The sequence below is a fragment of the Emydura macquarii genome, unplaced genomic scaffold (genome assembly GCF_026122565.2).
Source record: "Emydura macquarii macquarii isolate MOO-44397 ecotype Brisbane River unplaced genomic scaffold, CSIRO-AGI_Emac_v2 contig_1253, whole genome shotgun sequence".
NCBI lineage: Eukaryota > Metazoa > Chordata > Testudines > Chelidae > Emydura > Emydura macquarii.
In genome coordinates, this window is record NW_027131390.1 from 16,645,234 (window position 1) to 16,664,872 (window position 19,639).

A 19,639-nucleotide genomic window follows, 5' to 3' on the forward strand; every position below is an offset into this window, starting at 1 on the left:
CTGAGGCACCGAGAGGTTCAGTGACTTACCCAAGGTCACACAGGAAGTCAGTAGCGGAGCTAGGAGCAGAATCCAGATCTCCTGATCCCCAGTCTCACGCCCTATACCCTGGACCATGCTGTGTCACTGTCCATTGTGCTGGGTTTAACCACCTGGTTACTGGATCATGGCTGGCTCCAGTCATTTCAGTTCAGTATTTGTGAATTCCTCTTGCTTCTCCTCTGCTTGGATTTCCTGAGGTGCCAGATCCCATAACTGAGCTTTTATGACACACTTACTGTTGTAAAAGAACCTAACTGGTTTCCATAGCGACGGGTTGTTAGGTGTTTCCTAGCTAATAAAGCACCTTTGCGAGACAGGCTGGTTGTGTGTTCCAGCAGCAACCAATGATCTTCCTACCTTTTCTGCACACACGTTTCCCTCAGATACGTTAATGATCACTAAACCTTGCTGATGGTGGGACTCCTTTTTGTGACAACCTCATTATTCGGTTATCAGGGACTGACACTATCCAGGTTGTCACGACAACCAGCCATGATTCAAAGCTGCTCTGAAAGGTCTGAACCTCAGGCAAATAACCAGCCCTTAGCTCTCAGCAGATGCTCAACCCCTCAGCCAATTGTAAGGGAGCCTGGAAACCATGACATCATAGTCCAACCAGTCCAGAAAATTTAATTCTTTGCTTGCAGTGTTCCTCCGTGTCGCTTTTCCCTTCCCTCTCCCAACGCAACTCAGCACACAGTGTGGCAAGACCAGTCTGCAGTGTTACCATTTCAAACCACTCACTGCAGACTTCAAACTGAGTGTGTGTGGGTGGGTGGTGGTGTGGGGAGGAGGGTGAATGTATAACTTGAGCCACCAAAAAAAAAAAAAAATGTACAGCATTTCAGTTAACTAATTCAGGCCTGGTCAGAGCTATTGCTGAAACAGTTCTGCAGAAAAGTGATCAATTACAATCCAGGCAGGAGGCTGGATGCTGCTCTAATGCTGACAGCCATTCAGTCAGGATCCAAATCAGTTATGTTGCTTGTTTTGTTTTAATGGGGGGGAGGAGGCATTCCTTAGCACTAATTTCCTCTGAAGTAAAAATGATCTTGCAGCGCCCACTAATAATTATGGCTTATGGGGGGGAAAACCCACTGACATCCAATTAGTAGCCATGCTATATTGCAGAGAGTATGTCAGGTTTGCCACTCGGAAGGTGTGGTAAATGCTGTGGAACCAGTTCCAGAACTAACAGAGGATACAGCTGCATATGCTACCTAATGAAAGCCAGTGAGGGATTGCTCAGTGGCTCTATGCCTCAGTTTTGGCACACCTGGACTGCTATACCTGGAGCCATAGATCTGATTAGGGTTGAATACATTTGGATAGTATTGACCTAAGGATTCCCAATGGTGATGCTGCCGACATCTGGTTGCAGAGCTTTCCTGAATTCCTGCTCCTCTAGGATTCACTCCCTGTGGAAATCAGCTTAAGCACAAACTTATAAACATTTAGGAGAAGTTTCTCTTTTTGCCCGAGAAAGATTTGCCTCCTGTGTGGCCATCCTAGCTGATCTTCGGTGAACAGCCAGGGAGCACAGTACATGGCCTCTTTTACTGAGACCTCCGGCACTCAGATACACAGGGGTGAGCGCCAATTAATGATTGTAGTAAGTGCTAATTTCTTTCAGGGTAGACTGAGGATGCAGGAGTTTATTGCTGTGTAAGTGCCAAGCATTATTATTACTTGTTATCACCGTGTGAGGGTCTATCTGATCAGATCTAAAAAGGGAGGTTTCAGCTCCTCCACAATGAATAAATGTCCCCAGCATGTTTCATAAGAATGGGGATCACCCTGCTGTACTGGGCTGATATTTCCCTTTCCCCTACCTGGTTGTGCGCTGGTTGTCTATCCCTCTTCTGCCCCTTGTGCATTTAAGTGGGGCAGTACGTTTAAGATACAGCTGTAGGGAGGAATTCACTCCTGCATCATGGCCACTGTACACAGGCTATGGCTGCACAAAGTGACTAGGAAGAAACCATCAGGCTCCCCAAAGAGCATCCCCAGTGTAGGAGGCCTTCTCAGCAAACACGGCATTGGTGCAGCCAACTCTGTGCTTCCACAAGAGACCTTGGCGCAGGAGATGCGTAAGGGGCAGGCCAGAGGAGGGAGGAGATGTGGCCAGGTTACTCCCAGCTGCTGCTATGGCCCATAGGGCCTGTGGAGCAGCTCCTGATGCTACTCTAACATGGGCCAGGAGTTAATTTGGCCTCTGGCATTCCCAGAACTGGGGGGGCTCAGCATGCCAGCTCTCAGCTGGCACAAGGCTGAATTGGGTCCCTAACGTGCTTAGAGAGGGAAGGCTCTGTGTAAATGCAAACTCTGCTCTACACTTTGGATAAATGACAATTCAATATACTTATATTTTGTTGTACCATTTTAAACTGGCTTTGGCGCCAACGAGTCTGCCAGACGAGATTTACATCTAACCGGGAGACAGCCTCGCTTGTGCTCTGCAGGTAGGAGACAGAAATCCTGTGATGGCCCAGTAAAGATTTGGGTGACCAGGTTAAGCAGGATTCTGCAGCAACGTTCAAACTCGTGTCTGTCCAAAGTGCCGCGCCTGCTGAGCAAGTCCAACCTGAAGTGCAGAATTTCAGAGCCCTTGGGCCTTCCAAATTCCATGGCCATGAAACCATTCCCTGTTAGTGGAATGCATTTAGCCCTTGAGAATACAAAGGACAATGTGCCCTTTGTCAACATGCCTCGAAGCACACAGCGCACACAGGACCCCTTAGGTGTAGCCCACTGCACGTGAGCCTCAGGGTGATTTGAATGGGTATGATGGGGGATCCACAGGCACCGTGCTCTCAGGGGAACTTTCCCAGTTGCAGGCAGGGACCCAAATGCCAATAAAATGCCTTTTTGGTGGCTGCTTCTTCTTGCTTTCTCCTATGTCAAGCTGCCCTTTTGTGTGTCCCCTTCTCCCTGCACTAGAGTTCCCTTCCTTTCTTTTCCCTAGGGGGCTCCTGCTCTTTCTTCCATACTGAGAAAGGGCTCTTCCTGAAGATGGGCAAGAGATGGTGCTGAAGGTGGGTGATGTTCCCTTTTCCATCTTAGGGGAACGGCACGAGTATGTTCGAGCAGAGCTGGATCCCCATGTCTTTTACGTAGGTAGCAAGTTACATGGGCCCATGCTCCAGCAACAATCAGGAACGTGGGCTGGCTCCACCAATATCTCTGTGTTGCTGGGGGGCCGGCTGTGGAGCCTCCAGTGGCATTTGGCTGTGCAGGGGCAGAATGCAGCAGCGCCCAGGGCAGCCCAGCTGTTCTGCCTCCTACCTCCCCCGGACACACTCACAACAGCTGGCCAGGAGCTGCTCTGGCGCTGGTCTTGCCCCTAAGCAGCGCGGCACGGCAGTTACTCCCTCACCCTGGCCATGCCCCTTTCCCCCACCTGTCTCCCATGTGATGTGAGCCCCAGAGCCCTGGCTAGGAGCCACTCCTGCCCCAAGCAACATGGAGGCTGCCCCCACCTCCCGGCACCACCCTTCTCCTATGTGGGCCCGGCCGGCGCCCCGTCCCCAGGGGCTTACAAGGCAGGTGTGGGGGGTGGGACTTGGACCCATTCTGGGCACCACCAAAAATTATACAAACCTGATGCCCATGGTTTTTTACCTTTAGTCATCGTGTCTTCTCTCTGCAACTGAATAGGCTTTTCTACCAGGAACCAGCCCTTCTCCATCCCCCTCCCCCCATTCTATTCTATTCTATTCTATTCTATTCTATAGGTGGCTCTTATACCACACTCATCATCATATTATCCCTTGGGGTTGGAGAACTCAGTGGCAACTCAGTGGATAAGCAAGGTGGTGGCTGGCGAGTAGCTTTTGACAGCAGCCTGGATGGCTACAGGGAATCCTCATAAAATCACAATCCTCAAAGTCAAGTGTTTTGTGAGCCCAAAAGCCAACCCTGGGCAGTGGTGGCAAGGACCATTCAAAAGCCCCCATTATTTTTGGGAAGAATCAGTGGAAGCTATCCCCCCGTGCCTTGTTGATATTTTGAAAGTTGTCTCTGCAAGCAAAAGGGTTACAACCTTAGTGAAAACTGAGATTTGGGGGGTATATGTTCCTGATTAAATATTGCAGGGGACGAATGAATCTCCTCTCGCCAATCTCTGGCGCTGGTTTCTTTGCCAGCAGTCCCAAAGTCATGTTGATACTCTTTTATAGAACAAACAGAAGACTAAACTACCCCTACACAACTATGTTGTGCCGGCCTGGTCTTTGTGAAACACAGTCAGAATCCACAGGCCAGGCCCTTGCATATTTGTATGTATTTTTTTAAAAAATGCATGTGATCAAGCCACATTATTAGTTTGATTTTAAATGAATGGAACTGATTAACCCACTGATTCTGCCCTCTGAACTGCAATTGTGTGTCTTAGGCAATGCTCTGACCAGCACTGATTGTGCTCTGCCAACCCCAGGAGATTTCAAACAGGGCAGATTTCTTATTCTTAAATGGTGGTTATAAAGATGTGGATTGCTTGTTAAACTGTGATTCTGAGTCTGAACCGGTCTGAATTATATTTATAAACTAATCCCTGCTTTATGTAGATGGCTGGGTTGCTGCTCACTCACTCATCCAGCAGTTGCTATCAGTGCAAGCTCAGTGCGATTTTCAAAAGCTCTCAGCATTGATCTAACTCTGTTTCCACTGATTTCAAAGGGGAAAAAGTTAGGCCATTGCCAGGGCACTTTTGAAAATCTCCTCCTCCATGACAGCAAAAGAGAAGCAATTCCCTAGAAATTATTCACCCAGTTCTGATTGGCATGGTCCAACAATGTGTCCCTGACATGTGGCTCTGACATGTAAATTACTAGTACAACCACTCCTTCTACTCCTTGAGTAAAGGGGGATTCCCCTCCTACACTGCCATGGGGTTACTGGGCTGGCAGTAACTATTCATCTCCCTATAGGGCTGGGAACAGTCATGCCACCTTGCCGTACCCCTTGTACTGGGATCATGTCAGATCTCACAAGCTAATCAGTGTTAGGTTAGATTAGTACTTAGTGGACAGAAGACCTTTGAGAAACCTCTATGTGCAGTAGGAAGTGATACTAGTGATTCAGTATGGGCTGCTCTTCTGTGTCAGTATTCATTCAATGACCCAACATAGTAGTGCTGCTGGAGCAGCTGTCTTCTGAATGAGTTGTGGTCATTAAAGATCACATGGTGCTTTGTAGGATGGGGAGTGTTTGATCACATTTTGACTTGGGTCATTACATTCTGTCTGCCTAAATTTCTCCTGAAGTTTCAGGTAGGAAAGGGTATGTTCATTTCCTGCCCCAAACTGTTGCATATTGCAGTGTATTGTTAAATATGTACTGTGCTTCATCCCAGAGGTGGGCATGTTTTAATGGCTGCCAAAGTGATCACAGTGTATGGTTTTTAAAGGCTCAGTACAAATGTTCGGCCATTATCATCAGTATTGAAACTAGAATGGGATGGGTGTCTGCTTTTCAAACCTATCCTGTCAGTAGCAATCCAACTTCTTGGTTTTGGAGAAGTGGTAAGATGGATCAGATGATGTCTCGAAAGATTTAGTTCTTCAAGAAAAAATCCATTTCTTTAAAATCCTAAACTGAAAGAAGGAAAGAAACTATGGGAAATAGGAATGTCTTCAGACTAGTCCATAGTTCATTGCACAAAAGCATCCTCTTTATTCAGGATTGGCTGGACGTTTGTGTAGAAAGAGAACTGCTGCAGCAAAAGCACATAGAATTCAGAAGTACATGGGGATGACATTTAGCAAAGTGGCTCATGGTGGGAACCCAAGCAAGTTTCATGAAGTTTTCACCTTCTCAATGGACAAAGAGAAACCAGTGTCACCATCTGTGATGCCAACCAAAACCAACAGATATAAGTTAGACATCCTTTCAATATGAGGAAGGCCAAGGACTGAAAGAGCCAAGAAGACTGAACTACCCTCTTATCCCTGCAATGCTGAGGAAGCTTGCAGTGCTTCTGCCTGTGCTGTGTGCGTTCTATGGACAAACAGAGGTCTTCGTTGTCCATAGCTGTAAATCCAGCAACCTAAACCAACATTGAATTCACATGAAAAAAATAAAAAAAAAAGAGTGTAAAAAATGGAATGTCTCAACATTCTCTCCTTTGCTGGGCTTAGGAAGCAGTTTTGTATGGCATTGGGATCCATTTATTCTCCAAAATAATCATATGAATGACAGGGATGGTGCTGCAAATAAAGGAGTGTGTGTGCATGCACACACACACACGCGTGTACATTTCTGATTTGGGCACTTGATTTTTTTTAACCTGCTGTCAGTGGGGAGATTCTTGCACCACTCCTGTATTATTTCATTCAAGTTTTTGTGTTCTCTCTCTCCCACTTCAACTTTTCCTGTGCATCCTGCTTTGAAACAAAAGATTTGTCTATTCCAGCCCTCTCGGTGCTATTAGTAGTATTATTATCTGCTCTCTCTCCGCCAATGAGTGCAGTCAAAACCTGGTGACGACATGGGCTAGGGAACAGCAAGGAGGCAGTGAAGCATCCAAGCTACTAATGTTAGGATTGGAGGTCAAGAAGCTGCTCTACACAGAGAATGGGGAGCTTGCGGATGGACTAAGGCTGGAGGGGCGGTTGCATTGATGACAGTATCAGACGTTGAAGGCGGACAAGCGGGTGCAGTATGACAGGACAAACTGCAGGTAATGCCTTTGTTTTTGCTATCAGGCTATCAGTGCAATTGGTGCCTTATTGTGTGCTGTTAAGCTGGGAGAGGAATGGCCTATGGTTGCTTTCTTAAAGCCGCCTATAGTGATCATTACAAACAACCATGTGTTCTGTTTAAATTCCCTTCTCTACTGCTGAATCTGTATCTAAGGGAAGGAAATCGACCAACATCATTGATGCTGTGTGGGATATTTGGTTGTGGGGAAAGGCTCTGCTGGTGTGTGCTAGGCTTTGTGGATTTTTCCCCCATTGTTGACACCTGTATTATTTGATAACATCTGAATTTTTTAAAAATGGAGATTGACATGTTATGGCAGATAACTTCCTGGTTAAATAAAAACCGTGAAGCCTGCATTGGCGCTGAAGTGGTGTCAACACAGACACCAGCCGTAAAAGCTGTCTTGGTGTGTTTGAAATCAAATCCCAACAATGCAGTTTTCTAGGCTGTGCGTCTGTGGAAGAGTAAGAAAACCTATAGGCTCTTGGTTATTTTTTCTTCCGCAATTTGCTGGCAAAATATACTGAATTCACCTCTTTAAAAATACTTTCTTGCTAAGTTTCCCGCAAATCAATTAAATGTAGTGGTTTTGGTCTCTCTCGTGCACACACATGGTGGAGGTTTGTGACACCACAATGAAGCTGTCTCTCTGTTGGGTTGTCCCTTTGTCCCCGTATTGTACACTAGCCAACTGAGGAAGTGTTACAGCCCAGTACCCTGGTGCTCCAGTCTCCTCTCCTGAGAGGGGAGATGATTTTAACACTGGTGCCCCACAGACATTCAACTTCTTTCAGAATCCAGTTTTTCCTGGTGCTAGAATTGAACCACATTTTGTAGAACCAAATTCTCTTAAATAGCATTCCGTATGGGAAATGGGGAGGAAATATGGGGAGGAGAAGGGGAAAAGCTCTCACTTTATATTGTGCTGCTTCTGGAAATGTCGAATGGACATGGCCTGAGCTGCAAAATGCAGATCTGACTCTGGACTTGTATCTGGAACCGCCAAAGGCTTGGCATGGAGGGAGCTAGGGTTTTTTAATAATACCCATTCTCGTTAATATGGAACTTTGCTGGGGTAGACGCTAAACTTACCAAGAGCTAGCAACTTATTTGTTTAGTTTGGCAAACAAGTTTGCATCTTTCACTCCGTCTCTTCTGCCCCCAGCTCCCCAAAACATTTTTTTAACCCTATGTAAGGAATATTTGGTGTTTGTTTTTATTTTTCCTAACTGACCAGTAGATGCTGTTGCTTGCTGTGTGAAAGCTGGTGTGTGGTAGCAGTGGGAAGTGGATAGTCAGAAATCAAACTCCACTTTACTGGGTGACTTGGTGCTGATCTGTATCTTCTCAGCCTGATCAGCAGGACTCGCTGTCACAAGGGTGGGGGTGGGTTGGGTAAGAGGCGTGGGCAAGGCAGCTGCTTGCCTGAGGGGGAGAGAAAAGAAAATGCTGGGGCCTGAGGGGAAGATGAAACAAAATGCTCCCCAGTGTCTCCTGTCTCTTGTACGAGTTAATGTTCTATGCTGGGTCTCTGTGTAAAGCTGGTGGGAGAGGAGTGTGGCGAGGCGGGGAATGTGTGGGGACAGCAGGGAGCATGGGATAGCATCATGATGAGAGAGGGGGTATGGGCGAAGTGAGGCGGATGGGAGAGGGGAGCCAGGGCTTGGCGTGCAGTGAGAGTGTGGGAAAGGGGAAAGGATGGTCAGGGTGGGCAGCTGGGAAGAAGGAAGGAGTGAGCACGGTTGAGAGTGTGAGGGGGAACAGGTGGGCAAGGCGGGCAGCATGAGAGAGGACAGCTGGGCAGGGTGAGGGTTTGGAAGAGGAACAGGAGGAGGCAGGGTGCGGTGTCTGGGAAGGCACGGTAGGGAGTGCTGGAAGGGGAGAAAGCAGAGGGCTGGGTGAGGTCTGTGGTGGGAAAAAGAGTGAACTTGATAGGGGGACTGGAGGGTTAGAACCTCACTCAGTGAAGGCAGCAGTTTGGGGCTGGACGAGTTCAAGGGGAGAAGAGGATCGAGATGCTGATAGCTGGCAAACCCTCCCTGCTGCCTGCATGGGAGCCATGGTGGAAACATCCCCTCTCACTGGTTGTGTCCACACAACTTTTTTTTCTTAAGATTTCCCACCATTGCTCCCAGTGGCTCTGTTCCACCAATATCAGTAAAGGTGGGGGCACTCATACAGATGGGGCAAAGTGACCTGCCACCATTTTAAGCTCCACGCCCTCTAGACCTTGTGGGGCAGCACAGATGACATGGTCCTTAGGGCACTGCTGGATCATCTGCACTCCTGCATTGGCGGTAGCAACAGTGGGGAATTAAAAAAAAAAAAAAAAAAAGGCCAGTGTAGACAGGGCCCCTGTGCACTTCTCATTTCTCATGGAACCCGTCTGTGTTGTGTAGTGTGATGGAGACAGGCAAAGAGGAAAAGCAGCAACGGGGGAGGGTGAGGGGGGATGCAGCTACACAAGTCATGGAAGGTGAACAGATAGTGGCCAGGACCCTAGTAATTTAGTTACTAGTTAGAATTTCTTTGCTAGGAGTAACAGCAGTTAAAAAAATCAGGCCTACAGATAAAGGAGGATCTAAGCCTGGTGAGTGCTTTGATGGGTTGCTCTAGGGTTGGGCAGGAAGGTTGCTTTGGGCATACAGAGAAGGGATGCCAGATTGCTCTAGGTCTGGAAAGGATGCGTGGGTGGATTTCTGTAGGCCAGGTTTGTTCCCGTAGGCATGGGAGGAAAAGGAAAGCTTGAGGGCTGAACTAGTGGGTGGAGTTACTGTATGCTTGGGTGGGAAGATGGAGAAGTTGCTGTGGACTTGGTAGGATGCCTTGCTTTAGGTCTGGGCTGGTTGGAATCCAGGCAGGCTACTCTAGCACTGGGCAGGAAAGTTGCCCTGGGCTAGGATGGTGAGCAGTTGGGTTGGGTGGGCTAGGCCTGGGAGGGAGGATGAGATGGCTGCTTTAGGAATGGGTCAGTGGGTTCCCATGGTAGCAGCGTGGGTAGGTTGCTGTAGTACTGGGTGCAGAGGTTGTTCTAGGCCTGTGTGTTCAGATATGCAAGGATTGTGCAGGCAATCTGATCTAGGCCTGTGAGGGGAATTGCTCTAGTCTTGGGAAGGTGGTTCCTTGTTCTAGACCTGGGTGGATGACTGGCTGCACTAATCCTGGATTTACTCGTTTAATTACTCGTGTACATCAGAAGCATATCTGAGCTGCACCTTCACTCCTGTGGGCCATGAGAAGGTTTCAAAGTACCACGGGCCACCGTTTTCAGAAGCAGCAATTTGTGAGAGCTGCAACAGCACCCCTGCTCAGCCCAGTGGAAGGCATTAACAAGGGCAGTCTGCCTTTGTAATCCTGGGCTCTGTGCCCTGTGCTCGGATACATTTCCCCCTGCTCCCTCACCTCACACCTTCACCCAGGGCCCAAGCATAATTTTTTCGGGTCCCGTACAAACATGCAACACAGGCCTTCTCCCACACACATACCCATGGAGGTTGCAGCCTGGACTGGGCCCCCCAGGGACTCCGGGCCCCGGTAAAGTGTACTCTTTTTCCCCCCCATGTGGGGGCTCTGCCTTCACCAATGAAAGGACCCAGCGCCATCTGCCTTGCAATGGCTGTCTGGCAGGATCTCATGACTCCTGCGGTGCTGGGTCTCGAGGGCGCTGTGCATCAGCCATCCTTTCAAACAGATGAATCTGAACAAATTCCCTGGGTGAAATCTTGGCTCCACTGAAGTGGATAGGATTTTGGCCATTAACTGCAGTGGGACTGGATTTTATGTCTAGGTTTAAAACACTCAGCTGGCCCCTCTGTCTATATGGGACTGAACCAAAACCCTATATCCGAACAGCTCCTAAAAAGCGGGGAAGCTGGGATCCAAATCCAGCCTTTGTGGCTTGGGCCCTTCTCCACAGAGCCACTTTACAAGGGGCAGGGACAGCCTAATAAGGGGCACCCACAGGCTACATCTTTGTCACCCTTGTGCTTATAGTTACATGTACGTGTGGGAGGGGCTCAGCTCAGTTATTAGCCTTGGTAACCATCAGTAAGTCACGTGTGGCCTGGCAGTGCTCTGCTCCTGCAGGAAGAGTGCCCGTTACCTTTGACTCTCCCATTTCAATGCCTGGGCCCCTACCACGAGGACTCCTCACCTCTGTGCTACGAAGTTTGAGTCTGAATCCAAACTTTCCCAGAATTCAGTCCTGTCCCGATCCAGCCCATTAAAGGGCCCGTTGAGAACTTCAGAAGTGGTTCCAAACGCCTCCCAAGGGTGAGGGTTTTCAGATTTTGCTTTGGGTTCCCCTCTCATTTCAGTCAAGATTGTGTGGAACTGTCAGGTGAAAAGGAAGAGGTCGCCTGATCTGTCTTCCTTTATAGCTACCGTGAACTTCTGGATGTTAACACTGCTGCTGGGCCTGCCTTGAACCTCTTGGGATTTTTTTATTTCTGTTCCTTTCTCTGCTACACAGTGGGCAGTAAGGACCCCTCTGTGATCTTCCTCAGTCACCATCTGCTTTTGCATCCTCAATAAAAGACTCCTGAAGTGTTTACTTATTAGTTAGATTTCCAGGAATTTCATATCAACTCCATCCCCACTACTCTGTTCTGCCATAAGAAAACTTACTAATAAAGCTGTAATATTTTCCATTTACCTAACACTTCCCATCTGAGGCTCTACAAACCTTGCAGCTTATAGACAGGCTCATAATGATTTAGGCTCATAATGATCCTGTGAAGTAGGGAAGTATTATTACATTAGCTTTCAAAGAGGGGTAAAGTGAGGTACAGAATTTAAGTAAACTTCCCTGAAGGGTCACACAGCTGTTGTAGTAACAACAGAAAATTCAAGAGTCCAGATTTCAAGTCTCCCTGTTCTGAACATGATACCAAACCAGTAATGATCTACAACGTCCAGTACAGTTACTGTGTCTGAGCCATAAAACATTGTTGTGTTCCCCATACGATCTTCTAATTTTATTGAGAAATTTCTCAATGCTGCACTTTGTCTTTAGAACATGGGCAAACCAGGAGAACCTGTAAATCTGATCACAGTTCAGTTACCTGTGAGGTAAGCAAGTATTTGGACATTTTACCTCTGTGGATTATCAGTCCAGATCAACCATGAAGGATTTAACACAACAGAAAGTACATTCCCTTGCGTACATTCAGCTAGGAGAAGGGAGAGCATAAAACGAAACCAAGATGGTAGCAGGTCTGAAGAAGCTGAGTTGCAAGGAAAAGTTAAAGGAGCAGGAACTCAATGAGAAAGAGACTTTGAGTTTATCTGACCACAGTTTTCCAACTTTATGAAGACATATTTTTCTTATTGGGAACCAAAGGGTTGAAAGGAGAGAGAGAAAAAGAAACGAGTCACTTGGGTAGGAGTGTTTCATATCAAACATATGGAATAAGTTACTGGGGAAGATGAATAAAGCAGTTAAAGAAACAGCAATGTCCATTGTATATGAAGAAGAAAGAGAAGAAGCAGGAACAACTAACACTGGGCAAAGATTTGAGGCCAAATAGCATTTTCCTGTTTTTAAATCTTTCATTTCTTTAGTTGTTACCTTAGTTTACTTAATTTTTGAAAGTTCTGTGACATGTAGAGCATTGTTAGGGACACGCCTAAAACAAGAACACAAGGTATGCGGTCCTCTGCACCCTATCCCAAATTCCGGATTTGAATTTCATGACATGGGCCTTTCTCTGGTATATGGTGGGGCATGGAAATGGGGCTTTCTTTTCCTTCCTTTCCTCTTCCAGCTAGCTTATTCCCTGGGAGGTAACGCTAAGATGGAAAAGAGAAAAATATTGCAGAAGTATTTGGGTTTTGGTGGTGGTTTGTCTTGACACTTTTAGCATGGAGGCCCTTTTCTAGTTGGATCGATGACCAAGTTGAATGAAATATGTCTGCAGATAGTATACAGCTGATAGCACAGCACCGTGCCACTGTTGTTTTGAGCAAAGTGGAAGGATTTTTTGTTTCACAAATAAGAACCGGAGGGAAGCAACTCTCTGCTGTCACCAGCCCTAGTAACCCATCCCAGGAAGAATGCTCCATCTCTGCTTCATTACACAGGACTGCCACATATGACTCAAAGGGAACTTGGCTGTCATAAGAGGCAAAGCTCATAGAGAGAGGGTCCAGGCCACTGGGTGGGGATTCCACTCATGGATTACATCCACTTGTGTCTGGCAGACATGAGACTTAATTCTGCAGTCTTTCGTTACACAAAACTTCCATGACCTGGTAGCTGGGGTGAGTGAGTACTGAACAAGGTCAGGTCCATAAAGGTCCCTCACAGCTTTCTATGGGGATTTTGATAAAATCACATTTAGCCTTCTTCCAAATAAGATCAAATCCTTCCTGCCTCACTCGAGAGAGCTCTGCCGTTGATCTCAATGGGACTGTTGCTGCTGCAAGTAGCACAAGCAGGGGTTAGCTCTAAGTGTGTATTGTTTTGATGAACTGTGAACACGTAGCTGTATAAAGTAGGTAAGTGTGCCTAGCCTTACACTTATTGGTATCACCTGAGCCAGGAGCTCATTTCGCTACATTATTGTTTATTATTATTTAAAATCAGGTACATGGTAACATAAATTGACTTGGCCCTTCATAGACACAGATTAAGGCACGGTTCCTACCCCCCCACCTCTTACCATCAATTACACAGTTAAATAAATCCGTGTCACACGTGTGGCCACATTCATGCTGTGGTGCCTGAGTAGTACCTGGTGTGGTTCAGGGAAGGCTTGCATGAGACGAATCCTTAGAGAGAGTGCACAGCGTAAGTGCAGCTAAGATCTGGAATAGGCTTCCAGTGGGGGTTGTAGTATCCTTGTCATTGGAGGTTTTTAAGAACAGGTTGGACAAACACCTGTCAGGGATGGTCTAGGTTTACTTGGTCCTGCCTCCACACCAGGGGTTGGACTTGATGACTTTTTGAGGTGCCTTCCACCCCTACAGTTCTATGATTCTATGATAATAAATGCAGAAAATGACGTTAAAATAATGTATAAGAACACAGGAAATGCCTGAGTCAAGGTTGAATGTGTCACCTTTACTCTGCCCCTTGTCTGGACACATTATGATACAGTCTTTATTTAATACAGGGATTAGGGCTGAATGAAGGCAGTCTGGGACATCAGGCATGCCACAGCAGCCCCATGGCGCTGCCCCACCGTCTGGAGTGATGGTGATAGCAAGGCTCCTCATCCAGGGAAGTAGGAGCAATGACGTGGCCGCTCCCAGAAGCAAGCAGCAGCAGGCCCTCTGGGTCACAGAGTGGGTTACCATACCTTGGGTTTTCCTGGCAGCCTCCCGACCTGGTTGGGGACTGACAGCTGGAGCCACAGAGCAGGTTCCTGCAGCGGGGGGAGGTTCCCGGAGTGGGTCTGACTTGGCTCAGGAGCGGCCCCTGCAGGGGAAGAGGAAGTCCAACCCCTCCCCAGCCCAGGCCTGGGACTAGCAGTTAGAGCCCCTGCTGGGGTGCCCCAGCCCTGCCTCTCCCCTTCAATAGCCACATTTCACAGGGGAGATCAGATTTCACAGCCCCTGATGTGTTTTTCACAGCTGTGAATTTGGTAGGGTCCCAGTCAGAATGTTTTCTGTGTTGTCTCCTCTCTCCGTTGTGAAAGAGAAAATCCTCCAGACCTGAAGTTTTCCAGTGCTGTCCTGCAGTGAATCTTGACTGGACCTGCAGTGTCCAGATGCCAGCTCATATTTATCAGGTGCACCCAGCTAGAGTCCTAGTGTCATAGGTGCTGTTTGCTAGAACTGCAGATGCAGTTGCACTATGGACATGGTGGTGGGGATGGTAGTCACTTTGTTAAATTCTTGTGCATAATTTGCTGCGATGCTGCTATTCAGCCCTCCAACACAACCTGTTCCCTGGATGGTCCTGGACTTGGATTTGGGACATCTGTGCACCATCACTTAAAAAGTTGTTGAAAAAGAGTATTTGTCCAGGTGGAAGCATAGAGAATGCCTTTCGTTCTGATTCCATTCTGTAAAACGCAGACGATTGTGCTTTGAGATGAGGTTCATTTGTATCGGGGCAGACACTAAGAACACAGCTCCTACTGGTGTATGAATATTTTAAGAGCTGAAATGCTGCCTGCCTGTTCCAGAAACGAGCTGTTCAGATCCTCATTTGATCCTTTAATGAACAGGCATTAGGCTGGCTCAGGTCAGCATTCAGTTTAGTTCATCAGCCACGCTCCAAGTGTTGTGCGTGACCTCCTCTTCCTCACTGGACCTGTGGGGGCTCAAAGTGGGGCAAAGTGAATGGTATCCAGGAAGAAATTAAGGCAGCAAGAATTCTTTCTTTGTACCGGTGCACTGGGGAAGCTCATTGCTTTTTTGGGGGATGTTCAGTCTAAAAAGTTAAGGGAGAGGTTTCGACACAGTCCAGGCTGGGGGATTCAAGTCCATTTCTCCCTATATCTGTGTCCTTACATCATCCTACCCTGTATCTTACTCCCTGTGCTCCTCCACATGCTCTCTCCAGACTCCTCCATTTGTGCCTTTCTCCCACTCGTGGCTTTGTACCGTCTCATGCCATTCTCCAAGCCTGGATGAGCCCTTGGCTTCCCATGTGCCAAGCTCCCCCACCCCTGCCTTCTGATACCTTCTTTTCTGAAGCTTCCTTCTGAGGATCCCATTGCTGGGCCTTCACACTCTGGAACTGCTGTCCCAGGAATTGTACTTGTCTGAGGTAAGGCCAGACTGGCTCTAATGGGCCAGGTGCCCTGGGGTGGAGAGCGAGGGAATGAGAAGAATCCCTGCTCCCTTTTACATCCCTGCGAGGGGCCAGTTGACATTCCAGGCCTTGAATCCAGAGAGTGCAAGGCACCGTGTCCTTACTGCACTGGCTAGCAGAGCTGGCCGTATGCAAGGGGACAGGGAACACATGTTGGACCCTTCTTTTCAAGGGGGTGTAGCAACAGCCACTCTGCCCTGAGCTCCCAGAGGTGTTATACCTGCCTCAGGCAGAGTGCCTCCAGGGGCTCATCCTTGGGGTTGTGCCGCTGCACTGCTTTCACCCTCAGTGCAGCCAGTGACTTTATATCCACAGTCCGGTCTTAGAGTTGTATGTTCTTCAGGGTAGGGACCTTTGTCTTTTTCCATGTCCTGTAAAGCACCCTGGGCACGTGTGGTGCTTTCTACATGAATAGCTACACGCCAAATTTAGCTGCAAGTGAGGAATACTGGGCAGCATATGGTTATTTATAAGCAGAAGTAATAGAAGGCTGTGAACATGTATTTTGGTAAGATGGTTCTTCAGTTCTTATTGCTCGGCATATCTGACCTGCCTCTCTCCTTGTCCAATGAGATCTTGGGGCAACATCATGTGGATGGAGTTTTTCAGCCAATGGGTGGTGCCAGAAATCAACTACTGAATGCAGTTTGATCTTTGGTTCATTCTGTTTAGTTCACTGAGCCACAGTGAATGGCAGTGTTCACCAGACTAAGGACTTGTCTTCAAAGGGATATTTTCCAGCATCGTTGTACCGGTATAATTATAGTTACCCATACCCATTACCCAAGTGTAGAGAGAGAATGAGTACATGTGTGTGGGGAAACTGTTTTGTGACCATTATGAGAAACAGAAACTTTCTCTTCCCAGTCATCAGAGCAGACTGCTAACTGTGCTTTAAGTGTCTGACTGGGTCATCAGGTAGCTATTAAAACATTACACAGGTGGCCACTTAACATAGTATGATTTCTAATGGAGAAGATTGGAACTCCTTGGGGACTGAGACTTCAATGGGTGTTCAGGCAGTTTGTTGCATTTTGCTTGTTTAGACTGTGTGCCTCTGCATGCGCACTGGCATGCATATACATGCCTGTCTGTAAATATGTGTGTGTTGGTAATTAGAAAAGAAATGTTTATTAAAACAGTCTGTAAAGAGCCAGAAGGGGCCAGGAAACAGACAAAGAAAAAGCTGTGGCCGAAGCTGTAGTAGTCAGGAAGCTCTTGCAGAAAACCCTTGACTTGGGCTGGGAGGATCACCTGGCTGCTGTGAGCCTATGGAAGACTCCAGGTGGAAAAGTCTGGGGATAAAAGGGACAGTCTCTGGAGGGACAGGCCTGGGAGTGGCTGCTCAGAAGAGGGCAGGACCCTCTTCTGTGTCTGCTTAGAAGTCTAGGTGCCTAAACCTTCACTCAGGCCCTAGTTTGTTTTGTTTTTTGTTCTTTTGTTTCAGGATTTCATTTTGTTTCTTGGTAGCATTTTGGGAAAACTCCAGACAAAACCCCAATACAGTCAAATGAATCAATCAAATGAATCAGCCCAATGCAGCTTTGATGTATGGCTAGTACAGTTTTTCTTGGTTGGTGTAGGGGGAGAAACACTGCATGATTCTCAGAGGCATGATTCTGAGCTGACTTTGCTGAGCGTCCCCAGATTGGGGGGTACAGTCATCATTTAAAAACTTACCATTCACCATCCTAGGTACTGCAATGTTTTCCTATAGTTGCAATAAGAGAGAGAGTGTCTACCATTAATAAGCCAATGTCCACCAGTATTGCCGGTTACTTCTTATCCCTATGCATAGTTTTACTTAGGAAAACCATGGTATCTCCACCACTCTGTGGTAACTTTTAGTAAGTATTGACTTTTTAATGGTGATTCTTGTACCTCAGTAAAGCAATAGCACTGAGTGGTAAATGTTGAGTTTTGAATGGAGCATATCATACTCGAAAACTGGGATGGAAATATACAACTGAATTTAATACACAGTATTTCTGGTTTTAAAATGTATCTTTTCATAGCACAGATAATTAACAAAAAGAAAACGGAGTTTATTATAATTGTATTGCGATAGCTCCCAGGAGCCCCAGTCATGGAAGAAGGACCCACTGTGCTTGGTGCTGTACAAACACAGAACAAAGAGACAGTCCCTGCCCCGTGCAGTGTACAGTCTAAGTTATTCCTTCTTGTAGATGAAGGAATACATCAGTGATACTCAGACCTCAGTGGTTCAGGGGCCAAATTAGCGATCAACATTCCTCAAAAGAGCCACAGTCGTGTGAATTCACTGTTTCATTTACTATAGTACTATCCATTCATATTTAAATAATACAATGGGAAGTATTTAGTTTATTCTCACAACAAAATTATTTCTCACAACAGAATGACTGACCAAGTATTTTATCAGCTACATTTGGTTAATAACATGGTAAAGTTATTGGTTAATAACTTAGATTGGTTAATTAAATCAGTGGGTTTTTTATAAATATCCTGTGCTATAAAGAGTTGCAGGAGATGCAATATAGAGCCACTTGCAGCTCGAAGCCTCATTCTAAGTATCATTGATCGAAATGATCTTAAGAGTTAAGAAAACGGCAAGGAAAGAACAAACATGGAATCTCCATCAGAGAGACACCCCAGTGACTCTCTCTGCAACATTCTGCACCTGAAATGAAACACAAAATGGCAGCTGTGTCTCAGCTCCCCATATAGCAGGACTCCCTGCTGTTTAAAGGTGCAAGACACCGAAAACAGAATGACATCTAGCTACCTACACAGCACTCCTCTTTATTTGATTCAATGCTTTGTGTGTGTCTGTCTGGAGAGAGATTCCATACAGGCCAATTTGGCTGAAGCTTGCTCTCTCTCTTTCCAGTTCACTGGACAAGTGTTTTACATTTTCTTCAGCTTAACTTTAAATGGACATTGTTTTACCCTGTTCTGCAAAAGAGCTGATCTTTCTCCACTCCGACTGTCACGGAGGTAACCTTATTTTCCTTTTCTGAGCAAGGTCATTACATCATGATGCAGTAATGCTCTGCCTTTCGGATAAAACATTCACTCTGTCTCGCACTCTTTGTGTCTGTCCCTTCTTAAAAAAAGGAAGGGGGGGAGAAGTCCTGTTTCTGGTCTGTTAAACTAGTCAATTTTTAGAGAGAATAATGCATGGGCTGTGGGGTATTGAAAGGCTGTAGGTCCGCAGAGATGTTCCTTTGACACCTCATCCACAAAGCTCCACAGGTTTAAGTCCTAGAAGCCTGAGGATGAGATTACACCTTTGCTAGGCTCTGAGGGGTTACATTTTAGAGTTGCACAGATAGCAAATTATCCAGAGACTGACTTGCGAAGGGGAGATTTTTAAATGGGTTAAAAAAAAAACACAAAAACCTGTTGGGTAGATTAGGTTTTATAAAAATTGCTGGCTTTTTTTGTATAGCATGTTTCATCCCCAGATTCAAAGCGACTTACGAAGAAGGGCTGGTATCATTATTCCCATGTTATCAATGGGGAAACTGAGGCCAGAGCAATGAAGTTGTAGCAGCAGAAATAGAACCCAGGTGTCGACACCCAGCCTGCTGCCTTGATCACTGAACTAAGCTGCTTCCCTATTTGCTGCATGTGCTGATCTTGTTTTTGACATGTGCATGATTATGGGTTTTTTTCATGTCAGGTTACATCACCGTATCATTTCTAACCAGTCTGAGGTACACCTGCTGAGGCATCTGTCATCATGTAACCTGAGGTTATGCTGTCTAAGTTACATCGAGATGTAACTTCAGAATGTTTAGCCAAACCCGCACTGAAGTCACAGGTGTAACTGAGGGCTGACTTTGGCCTTGTATGTTTCAACCAGATAAAACACTGGGGATGGAAATGGTTCGATCCAAAGATTTTTAGAGCAGCCAAGGTAGAACAAATGGATTAGATTGACAGTGATGATGGGGAGAGTTCCTCTCCTGTTATCTCCTGTCAGCATGGAGCAGCAATTGTCCACTGTCACGCACTCTAACAGAAGAGTCTAATTTTGATTATCAGGTTGTGGTGTCATCTCAAACTCCATTCAGAAACAGCAGGCCCTCATTTAGTGCTGCTATTATAGTTGAAGGGATACAGTAAGTGATTTTAAACTATATTAGC

At 46.6% G+C, this 19,639-nt stretch overlaps 1 protein-coding gene across 1 annotated transcript in view; it reads left to right on the top strand.

Annotated features, from left to right (window-relative positions):
- The first annotated feature begins 6,590 nt into the window (after window positions 1–6,590).
- PAK3 (p21 (RAC1) activated kinase 3) overlaps window positions 6,591–19,639 on the top strand; it is a 90,391-nt gene continuing 77,342 nt past the window's right edge. Inside the window, exon 1 of the mRNA XM_067548235.1 lies at window positions 6,591–6,721. The gene's annotated coding sequence lies outside the window, so the exon portion shown is untranslated. The remainder of the gene's footprint in view (window positions 6,722–19,639) is intronic.